Here is an 11692-nt window from a genome sequence, read left to right on the forward strand (position 1 = left end):
CACACACACACACACACACACACACACTTCTGCTCTGTATCATTAATGTGTAAAACACACACACAGCCTGCTGCTCTATACCATTTTTCTCTAACACACAAATGTGGTGAGCATGTTTGTTATTACCCTGAAATAGAATAGTTTTCTGATAGCATACTGTTAGGCTAACAATAATTTAGATTATTAAGAAGTATTAGCTTTGCAGCTGAATACAAGGCATGACCTGTGGCCTAGCAATGCCGCTGACCACAAGGCAGACTGATAGCTAAGCCTTTGCTTGTGTCAAGTAATCATTTTAACTGTGTTAAGCATTTTCTGAGTAAAATGCAGCAAGTGAATCTGTGTCTGTGTGCTGTAAAATCAGCTACAGCAAGGAACAAGATAAGACAAAGAAGCCATTGTTCTAAGTACAGTGATCGTGTCCTTAAGAAGTATCTACCACTGCAAGGTCTTGCTAACCTATCATAATGTTACTGTTACTGTTACTTAACTTTTAGCTTTTAAAAAGTACTAATTCAGCTTAATAGAAATATGCTGTTATAAAGATCTATGAAGCACCGCCCAAGTATTACTTTTGTTAACCTTGTAGTCTTGCCTTGTTGTAAAAAGTATAAAAGATCGCCCCACCCTTTAGGGGGGGGCATTTTACCTCTTTGCTAGCTTAATGGTCATTGCTCGAGCAAATATACTGCAGTAAACTTTACCCGTGTTGTCTAATCCCTATGCAGCTAAACAATAAACCCCAGGGAGTTTTCTCCCACCACGCAAATACACTTGTGTTCTGTATTATTATTCTGCAACTCACAGAGACACACATCTGCTTTGTACCATTCTGTAACACACAGATGCACACACATGCACACACCCTCATGCTGTGTATCATTATTCTGCAACACACGCACACAGTTCTGCTTATTATTATTCTGTAACACAAACACATGCAAACACACGCACTTCTGTTCTGTATCCTTATTGTGTAACATGCGTACATTTCTGCTCTGTATCATTGTGTAACACACACACACTTGTGCTCATCATTATTGTGAAACACACACAGAGACACACACTTCGGCTCCTTACCATTATTGTGTAACACACACACACTGCTGCTCTGTATTATTATTCTGCAACACACACGTGCACACACACACACACACGTCTGCTCTCTATCATTCCGTAACACACACAGACACTTCTGCTCTGCATCATTATTCTGCAACACACACACACTTATGCTCTATAACATTATTCCATCACACACACACAACTACACACTTCTGCTCTGTATCATTATGCTGCAACACAAAGACACACACGTCTGCTCTATCATTCTGTAGCATATACACAAACACACTTCTGCTCTTTATCATTACTGTGTAACACACAAACACACTTCCGGTCTCTATCATTTTTCTGCAACACACAATACACACATCTGTTCCATATAACTCTGTAACACACACTTCTAAACTGTATTATTATGCAAGGTGCACCCACACACACGCTTCTGCTCTGTATCATGATTGTGTAAGACACACACTTCTGCTCTATGTCATTACTTGGTAACACACACAGCCATGAACACACACACAATTCTGCTCCTCATCATAATTGTGTAACACACACACAGAGTTCTCTGTATCATTCTTTTGCAACACGCGCACACACACGCACACTTTGCTCTGTGTCATTATTGTGTCACATCACACAGCGCCACCAGGTATCACTGCCCTGGGCACCCTGGAGACACAGGGCAGAGCGGGGCGCACACAACCTAGGAGCAAAGCGGGAGCAGATTTGCAAGGCGCATCCGGGGTTGGGCACCCTGGAGACACAGGGCAGAGCAGGGCGCACACATCCTGGGAGCACAGCGGGAGCAGATTTGCAAGGCGCATCCGGGGTTCCTGCCCTGCACGTTGTCCCTGCTCAGCACGACCCAAGGGCAGGAGCTAAGCCTAGCCAAGGCCCGACCCCCAGGGCCCTGCCCGCCCCTCCAGGACTGCCCTGCTCCACCCCAGGGAGAGCCCACACTCAGGCCCCATCACCCTGACCCGCCTGGGAAAGGGCTGGTGGGGGAGAGGCCCCAGGAGCAGGGGCAACCTCTGTACCCTGCTCCCTGCTGCAAGAGACTTTGTGTTTCTCCCAGGACACCCTGGCCTTGCTTTCAGGTTCGGGGAAGCACTTCAGGTCCAGGCAGGCGGGTCCTGTTGGCACAGGCAGCGCGTGTCTGGGCTCCTGCTTGTGTGCATGGCTCTGCCGCCCTCCCCGGGGCCGCTGCTCGCCCGCCTGCCTGGCACGTAAGAGCCGTCTGAGCAGAGAGCAACCTGGGACTCACTTTCTGCTCTTGGCAACTTGGTTTGCTTCTCCCCAGGTGCTCGGTCACCGGACCTTGCTTTCCCTGCACAACTTGTGCTCTGTGCTGATTTGGCTCAGCAGCCTTCAGACCGCAGCAGCAGGAGCATTGTTCTCAAAGGTTTCCTTGCTGTGCCCCAAAACTGTTCTCTGCAAGAGCTTTTTCCCTAATAGTCAGAGGACTCAGGCATTTCCCCCACTTCTGAACCCTTCACCACATGTAAGGGGTGTCTGAATATGCAACACTTCATTTTCAGCAAGGTGCTAAACCCCGTAGGTCACAGGTGAGGAATGACTGCAGCCGTTCCCCAGACCTCCTCTGGGAGCTCACCTATTGCACCATGTGTCTAATGCCCATTGCATAGAGAAACTTCTGCCCCAGGGAGCAAGGGCATGGGATAAAAACCCAGATTTCCCCCACAACCTACAGGAGCAGCCACCTTACCCTCCAGCTTGTTGCATTGCTCTGGGCCTATGTACCACCCCTGTCCTGATTGCAGAAGGGTCCACTTCTAGTGGGGCTTGAGGCTGGAAAGCGGCCACATGATCCCTGCCCTGTGATCTGATGGGTCAAGTTTGTTGTTGGAAAGCAAGAAGTGCAAGTGCAAAGTCCCCCTGCATGATATGGGCTTGGTCCCTTGCACCATGGAGAAAGGACATGGGATAAAAACCCAGATTGCCCCACAACCCACAGGAGCAGCCACCTTACCCTCCAGCTTGTTGCCTTGTTACCTGCATGATACGGGCTTGATCCCTTCCTCACTGACCTTGGGCTTTAACCACCAGTGGCTTGAAATATGGCAAGACATTCTCCTGCAGGATCCATCATTATATTGTTTGGCTTCATGGAGATTTGGGCTTGCACATATGTATCGGAGCAAGTATCTGTTGCTGCTGGAAGGAGCAAACCTCTGGACTGAGCCTGGCCTTTGGATTATCTCAGGGGCCTAAATCAGGGATGGAGGGTCTGGGCAGCCGCCACTCCTGCAAAAACTCCTGCCCAGGCTTATGCACTGCAGGTCTGGGTGACAGCGTGCAAACACCACAATCTGGAAGGAGCAGCGGTTGCTGAACATATGTTGTTGCAAGCCTGTCACTATAGTTGCATGGCTGCATACGTGCCATTTAGGTGGATGAAGTGAAAGAGGATCCAGATCCCCATCTCTCTCTGCATGTCAGCTTCCTGCTGGTGTGCTTTAGCAAGCGTTCCTGCAATGCAGTTGTGTGGGGAGGATCTCTCCATACCTGTTCTTCCTATTGGGTCAAATGTCTTCAGGGCCTTTCTCAGATTTGAGTGTACCAGTTAGGGAAATGTCCCTGTCCTGCAGCCTCCATTTGATCCAGTCACCTTAGCAGGACATCTTCTCCCTTGAACACTTGAACATGATTTGAGCACTTGAACATGAGAACGGCAGCTTTTTTGGCCATGACTATAGGCAGGAGCATCAGTGACAGAGGAGTCCCCAGGGGTCCCTAACCCACATCCCCTCTCCCCACCCAACGGGCAAGGTTCCCTTTGGGCCCCATTTGCAGCCTAAAGGCGATCTCTGGTTCTGTCTTTGCTCCATCCCTGCAGGCGCTGGTGTGACCAGCCCAGAGCCCCACACTAAGCCATGAAGACATTGGATTGCACTTTTGTCTGACCTCAGCACAAACATCTCTCTAGTATGGGTAGTTGGAAAAGGACATACATAATGCCCATCTTTAAGCAGGGGAGGAGGGAGGATCCAGGGAACTGTGGACCAGTCGACCTCACCTCAGTCCCTGGAAAAATCATTAGCGGATCCTCAAGGAATCCATTTCTAAGCACTTAGAGGAGGAGAAGGTGATTAGGAACAGTCAGCATGGATTCACCAAGGGAAGATTATGCCTGACCAGCCTGGTTGCCTTGTACGGTGAGGTGATTGGCTCTGTGGATGTGGGGAGATTGATGGATGTGGTATCCCTTGACTTTAACAAGACTTTTGATACAGTCTCCCACAGCATTCTTGCAGGCAAGCTAAGGAAATACAGGTTGGATGAGTGGACTGTAAGGTGGATGGAAAACTGGCTGGAGCATTGGGCTCAGAGGGTAGTAGTCAATGGCTCGATGTCTAGTTGGCAGCTGGTATTAAGTGGATTGGAGTTGGTCCTGCGGCCAGTTTTGTTCAATGTCTTCATCAACGACCTGAAAGGCGGCATAGAGTGCATGCCCAGCAAGTCTGCAGCTGACACCAAGCTGGGGGGAGTGGTAAATATGCTGGAGGGTAGGGTTCAGGTTCAGAGGCCTGGAGGAATTGGAGGATTGGATTAAAAGAAATCTCATGAGGTTCAATAGGGACGGGTGCAGGGTCCTGCACTTGGGATGGAAGAATCGCATGCACCGGTGCAGGCTGGGGACTGACTGGCTGGGTAGCACCTCTGCAGAAAGGGACTTGGGGGTTGCAGTGGGAAGTGATCTAATATGAGCCAACATGGTGCCCTTGTTGCCAAGAAGGCTAATGGCATACTGGGCTGCACTGGTAGGAGTGTTGCCAGCAGGTCAGGGGAGGTGGTTATTCCTCTCTGTTTGGCGCTGGTGGGGCCGCATCTGGAGCGCCGTGTTCAGTTTTGGGCCCCGCCATGGCAGAAAGGATGTGGAAAGATTGGAGAGAGTCCAGTGAATGGCTAGATAATCACTTAGCCGGGGTTGTTTGGCCCCAGCATCCTTTCCTACCCACGGCAGGGGGCCGGACTTGATGATCTGCTCAGGTCCCTTCCGACCCTACCAACTATTAAACTATGAAACTATGAAACTATTTACAAAGACATATCTGGGTCCATATGGTGTAAGAGAGACAATGTCTGCAGAGCTTCCCAACTACCTCCGGGCTCCTCCAGGCCTTGTCTGAACGCAGGCATCAGGGTGAGGGCAATTCTCACAGCTTCCTTGTCTCAGGGCCCAAGTCCTAAGAGGAGCAACAGTTATCTTGTCATGTTCACGCCTGACTTATTCCTCTGCAAGCTTTCAGATCAGGGGTCCAGGTCAAGACAGCACCTGGGAAGCCCATGCTTCCTGCCATCTGGGGCCTGCTTGCCACATGCTCCTTGCAGAACAGGTGGTCAGAGATGGGTGGATCATGGGTCTTCCTTTGAGAGGCACAATCACGCTAGGGTGAGAGCAGAGCTGGACCCTGACCCTGATAATAGAATAAGACAACTTGACCCAAAATCAACCTGGATGGCCACAAGTTTATATCAGGGAGGACACAGGTCTCATCCTGGGCTGTATGCACAGAAGCGTCACGTATTTGTCAAGGGAAATGACTCTTCCCCTCTATTCAGCACTGGGAAAGTCCCTCACCAGGGACTTTCTGACCACGAGAAAGGCCAGACATTGGAGCAGGCTGCCTAGAGGAGTGGTGGCATCTCTGTGACGGGAAACTATTTAACATGGATGGAAAGCTTTTCCCACATGGTTTGTCCTTATTTTAATTATCGCTTGAAGTTAGAGTTTCATGAGCATTAAATTGAATACCAAAGCGAGGCCCAGCCCCTTCCATGTACCCAGCCCTGCGGTCTGCTGTTAAAATAGCTCCTGACAGACTGTCAGGGCCACCTGCCTCTAACGTTTAATCAGCATCTCCCCTCATGCTCCTCTCCTCGTATCACCTCCACCCATCACAAGGCAGATCCTGCCTACTCTAGAGATGCTCCTGTCCTGGGCTGCAGACTGTCCCACCTGCTTGCTGGTCACCAGTAAGGAGGCAGTCAGGCCCTTCCCTAGCCCTCTGCCATGTGCAGACAACACACCCCTTCAGCAATGGCAGGTGTAGCATGGTGTCAACTTCTCTTGTGGTCTCTGGCCTGCTCTGTCTTCCTGGATCTGGTCCTGGGGAAGACTTCAAGCAAGGTATCCTAGAGGGGACCCTGCCGGAGTGGTCAGGTGGGATGAATTGGGACCCTGATTTCTTGCCATGAATCCCAGTGACTCCAGTGCAAGAAGGAAAAGACGGCTGGATACAGCAGTGCCCTGCAGAACAGGGCCCGTGACCAGCCCTGCCCTCTCCAGGGGAATTGAAGCCGTGGTATCTCATGTGGACATGCTCTGGTGAGATGCTCACAGCAGGACTGGTCCTGAGCACCAAAAGAGCAAGGAGAGGATAACCTGGACGTTTCCCAGGTGACATTTATATCCCACGGTTACAAGAGGTGGGAAGAGGACAGGGTTGGATGCCACAAGTTGCCACAGCACTGAGGGACCCCATGTTGTCACTTTTACTGGGATCTCTGCATGTGTCAGGCCAGGGAGTTGGACCTCAGAGGTGAAAGGTCCCACATGGACAAAAAGAGCAAGGAGAGGATAACCTGGACGTTTCCCAGGTGACATTTATATCCCACGGTTACAAGAGGTGGGAAGAGGACAGGGTTGGATGCCACAAGTTGCCACAGCACTGAGGGACCCCATGTTGTCACTTTTACTGGGATCTCTGCATGTGTCAGGCCAGGGAGTTGGACCTCAGAGGTGAAAGGTCCCACATGGACAGTACCTGTATAGAAATCCTGATGTGTGTCACTTTTACTGGGATCTCTGCATGTGTCAGGCCAGGGAGTTGGACCTCAGAGGTGAAAGGTCCCACATGGACAGTACCTGTATAGAAATCCTGATGTGATCTGCCACCTGACACCTGGCCCTGTTCCAGCCAAAGGAAGGGATCAGACTCCTCTGGCAAGTAGAGGGGAAAAAACCCTCAGGGCAAATGGAAAGCAATGACAAGGGAACGTGCAGAATGATGTGCTAAACCAAACCAAGGCACCTTCTCTTCAGAGAAGCCCTTATGTGAGCCCAGGGAAGGCTTAATAAGGATTTGCAGCACTGGCATAATAAATTATCCCATCTTTCTATTACATGTTACACATTAAACACTTATTCAGTGGAGCCTTTTTCTAACACACAGAAAAGGGAAAAACCATTCTTCACTTACGTGTGCAAAACTGTCCATTTGGAAGGGGCCATTGAATGAATGATCTGTACTGAAGATCACTGATGCAGGCACTTCTATTTAAAGTTGATGTTGTTGTGTCTTGTGTCTATTTGAAAGACATAAATTTGAAGGCTGTCATTCTCATTGAACCAGGCCTGATGTTTGTTTGTCGGGGAGCCTTGGATGGATGGCATGCCTCATGGATGCCTTTCTTGAAGCTCTTGCTCTTTCCTGAGTGATCAGTGGTGTCAAGAGCATCAGGGCACTTGGCATGTTTCTCCCTCAGGCACTGCTGGAGGTGATGTCTTTTAGCAGGTTTCGAAGCACTTGACATTGAACCTCTTCTTTGGTTGCTTCTTTTGCTGACATCATTCTGTGGCCAAGCGGATGGGCATGGTGGGACATATCAGACAAGGATCTACCCAGCAGCCTTTGGGGCTGGTTGTCTTTTCCTCCACTTCTCGTGTCCTGCCTGAGACAGTCGATGACAGGGATTCAGCAGAACCTGCAGATTGTCAGGATCTGACCGTGCCATGACGTGAGCACTTCTGCTACGTCTGTTATAGCAGCTGGGTTCCCGCACTGCTCGGATTGTAGCCGTGCTGAGGTGGACTTTGCCATGCACTATGACAGAGTCAAATAGGAGCCAGGGTTGTGAGCAGAGGTCTTACACAACGGCTTTCTTTCATTTTTTGCTTTGAATCCTATGGAGTACAGCATCCGAATAACAGAACAAGCTCTAAGCATCCTATCAGCAATGGCACTGAGGGATAAGGCGAGAGTGGCAGTATCAGGTATGATACTCATGGAGAGGCAACATCAGCAGCCTGGTGCAGGTCTTCAATGCAATCATGACAAAGACAGATAGGACAGTCCTCTCTGATATGTGATACAGGTTGGATTTTGTCCCACTCATACTTGGGGGTTTTAATACAATTCCACTTAAAAAACAGGTAGTTTTCCACTATGAACCTTGTTCAATGTAGTCCAGCTCTGTCTTAGGAAAAGGGAACAAGGAGGTTTAGATGTGGGGTCCATGATAAGAAAATTATTAATGATATCAATTATCTTCCATTGCTGGATCCATTTTCCTTGATATCAAAATGGCCTTCTTCATATAAGCCTTGGTCTCTGGGGGTCATTAATAAGCTAAAAATCAGTAGTGAATTGATTATAAGCAGTTGTTTGTAGACTCTTAATCTAGCCTATTTATGTCAAAGCTGAGGAGGGGTATGCAGAGAAGGGCTATAATTGCAACTGCCTAATTACACACCTGTCTCAATTCAAAGTACAAATCATCATCATCTAGTCATTGGCTCTTTATGTGCCAGTCCATGACTAGGGGAAGGTCCGTGACCAGGGGCTTGTGGTAATCCTACATGTCTGCTCCCATCGCCATTCACCCATCACTGTGGGACTTGCTTTTGAAGCAAGAGGCCTATACATGTCTTCTTTTAACATGGGAATGACCTTGTGCATCAGGAACTGCACACTGCTTCACAGGAAGGAAACCTTGTGAGGATGGTTTGAGAGGACAGGCTTCTGCCTGTGAGAGAGAAAAAGAAAGCAGAACAAAAAACCTGTATGAGTGAAATCAATCCCCTGTTATTTCCACACCAAGAAAATGATGAGCCTTCGGCAAGGCACTTGGACAGGCTAGTTCTGTCGTACCCACTGGTAGTAGCCAGTGTATTGCAGACATGCGCACAGACACTTTGCCTATCGCTCTAATCTTTGGGAAAGGATCACGTGGGGTTGGTGCTTGGGGGAGGAGAGGGAAGACCTGGAGCAGGATACTCAGCAAAAGAGAAAAACACAAGCTCGTCTCCCGCTCCAGCCAGAGCCTTTCAAATATAAGCTCAAATGGTGCCCCTGTGTCCCTCCCCAGCCCACTCAAGGGATGAATGCCTGCCTGTTTGCAGAGAGGGAATGGGAGCTGCAGGGCTAGTTGTCAGAGCCAAAGCTTTGGGGCTTGAGTTGCAGCGCCCCACTAAGATTGGGACTTCTGCAACCTCCCGGGGCAGCAAAGTGTGTATTCGGAGAGAGCAAAACTGAGAGAAGATCAGCTTAGCCCTGCTGTGCTCCTTCAAGCTCTCCAGGATCCTCCTGGGCATCATTCCCTCGCTCCCAGCAGATCCTCTCCTGCAGGATCAGGGGCTTGTTAATATGTCAGCCTAGAAAGTATTGTCTTTTTCAAAATACAACAGACCCCTTTTTTGAAAAATAACCCGCTGCTGGAAATCCCATTACCCATTAACCAGACCTTATCGTGCATCCACAAGTGCATCTCAAGCAGGTCCAAGGCGGTGATCCTCCCCCTCTACGTGACACTGGTCAGGCCACAGCTGGAGTACTGCGTCCAGTTCTGGGCACTCCACTTCAAGAGGGATGTGGACAACATTGAGAGGGTCCAGAGGAGGGCCACCCGCATGATCTGGGGACAGCAGGGCAGACCCTACAGTGAGAGACTGCGGGACCTGAACCTGTTCAGCCTTCACAAGAGACGGCTGAGGGGGGACCTGGTGACTGTCTATAAACTCACTAGGGGGGACCAGAAGGGTTTGGGGGAGACCTTGTTTCCCCTAGTGCCCCCCGGGATAACAAGGAATAACAGCCACAAGTTGTTGGAGAATAGGTTTAGATTAGACATCTGTAGGAACTACTTCACAGTCAGGGCGGCTAGGATCTGGAACCGACTTCCAACGGAAGTGGTGCTGGCTCCTACCCTGGGGGTCTTCAAGAAGCTGCTTGATGCCTACCTGGATGGGGTCAATTGAGCCCAGTTTTCCTCCTGCGCAGGCAGGGGGTCAGACTTGAAGACCTACAAGGTCCCTTCCGACCCGACTTCTATGAGTCTATGATTCTATGATCTGTCAATGATATGATTCTATGATAAGGGCACTCCATTTAAGGCAAAAAGCTGAACAGGTGGAACATCAGAGCAATGCAGCAGTGGCTCGTACCATGCCACTTGCTTTGCTGTTTACAATTGTGCATCTTCCTTGCCTTATAGCTCAGGTGTACTTGCAGCCTGCCTGGCTTATGGGCATGTTCAAAGGACTTGGCTTCTTATAGCCTGAAGAAGCCCTAAGGCCATGACGGCCCCTCAGTTGGAGTGTGCAGGCTTAAGACAACGAGACAAAAGAAGAGGCTGCGGAAACCTAGAAGGAACAGGAATCCACTTACATGCTCAGAGAGGCAGAATCACCGACACTGGCATCCTGTGGGCCCATCCCGGATCAGGCAGGGGAGGATGAGGGAAGGGAGGACAGGGGTGCATGGGGAGGGGAGGAGTTCAGCTGTTCATCTCCTGGGGGCATTACAGCACGGGACAACCCAGGCCAGCCTGTGGGAGAGGGGCAGAGTCAGGGAAAGCTCAGGGTGGGGTGCAGGCCAGGTGAGAAGAAACCAGTGTGAGGGAGACGGGGTGGATCTTGACCCCTCCATTGACACCCAGCAACAACCACGGGCAAGTGGTAAAGGAGAGTCTCCCCACCAGGGACCAGTACGTGGTTCTCACACATGGCTCAGTGGGGCTTTCTGTCCCAGCAGGCTGGACCAGGGCCAGAATCCCTGACGTCCAAAACCTGGGTTGAAAACCCTGCCAGGAGGGTCCTTGGGCCCAGAGGTGGGCAATGAGGGGCCAAAATGGAAGAGAGCCGGTCCTTATGGGGCACTAGAGCCATGGCAGAGGAAGGACGGCTCATGCTGAGCGGCCTGGAGGCAGGAGGCACCCAATCATCATGTGGGCTGGTGGACGGCACCTCTCACACCTGGTGCTGCTGGGGTGCAAGGGGACACTCACCTTCTTACTGCTCCCCACCTTCGTCTCCTCCCCTCTGCAGCCGTGTCAGCACTGGGGGTGGGAGGCAGAGACACTGGTCACCTCGCCGACACCCAAACCCCCAGGCCCTGCCACTTCTACCAGTCCATGCCCAGGCCTCCCCGCTCTCCACCGCTGCCCCTGTCCCAGCAACTGTCCCTGGGAGCCCTGACGGACCCATCTCCCTTCCTTTCCCTGTGCTGCTGGGCCTAGGGCTGCTTCCTGGCTGCGGTTTGGATATACACAATGGGGAGGGCTCCCAGCACAGAGAGCCCAGGGCTATCGACCCCCTGCCCCAGCCCTGCCCCACCTAGACACACAGGGTGCTGGAGGGACTTGCGGTCAAAGGGACTTACTGAAGACACACAAGTCATTTCCCCTTTACTAACCTATTGCCTCCAGAGGCCTCCAGAGCTGGGAAGGAACCAGGGGTCCTGGCCCTCGACCTGTCCTTCTCCCAAACTGCGAGACCCTTCCCAGGAACAGGAGCAGATTCATAGATTCATAGATGCTAGGGTCGGAAGGGACCTCAATAGATCATCGAGTCCGACCCCCTGCATAGGCAGGAAAGAGT

Source organism: Alligator sinensis, unplaced genomic scaffold, assembly GCF_000455745.1.
Source record: "Alligator sinensis unplaced genomic scaffold, ASM45574v1 scaffold1645_1, whole genome shotgun sequence".
Taxonomy (NCBI): Eukaryota; Metazoa; Chordata; order Crocodylia; family Alligatoridae; genus Alligator; species Alligator sinensis.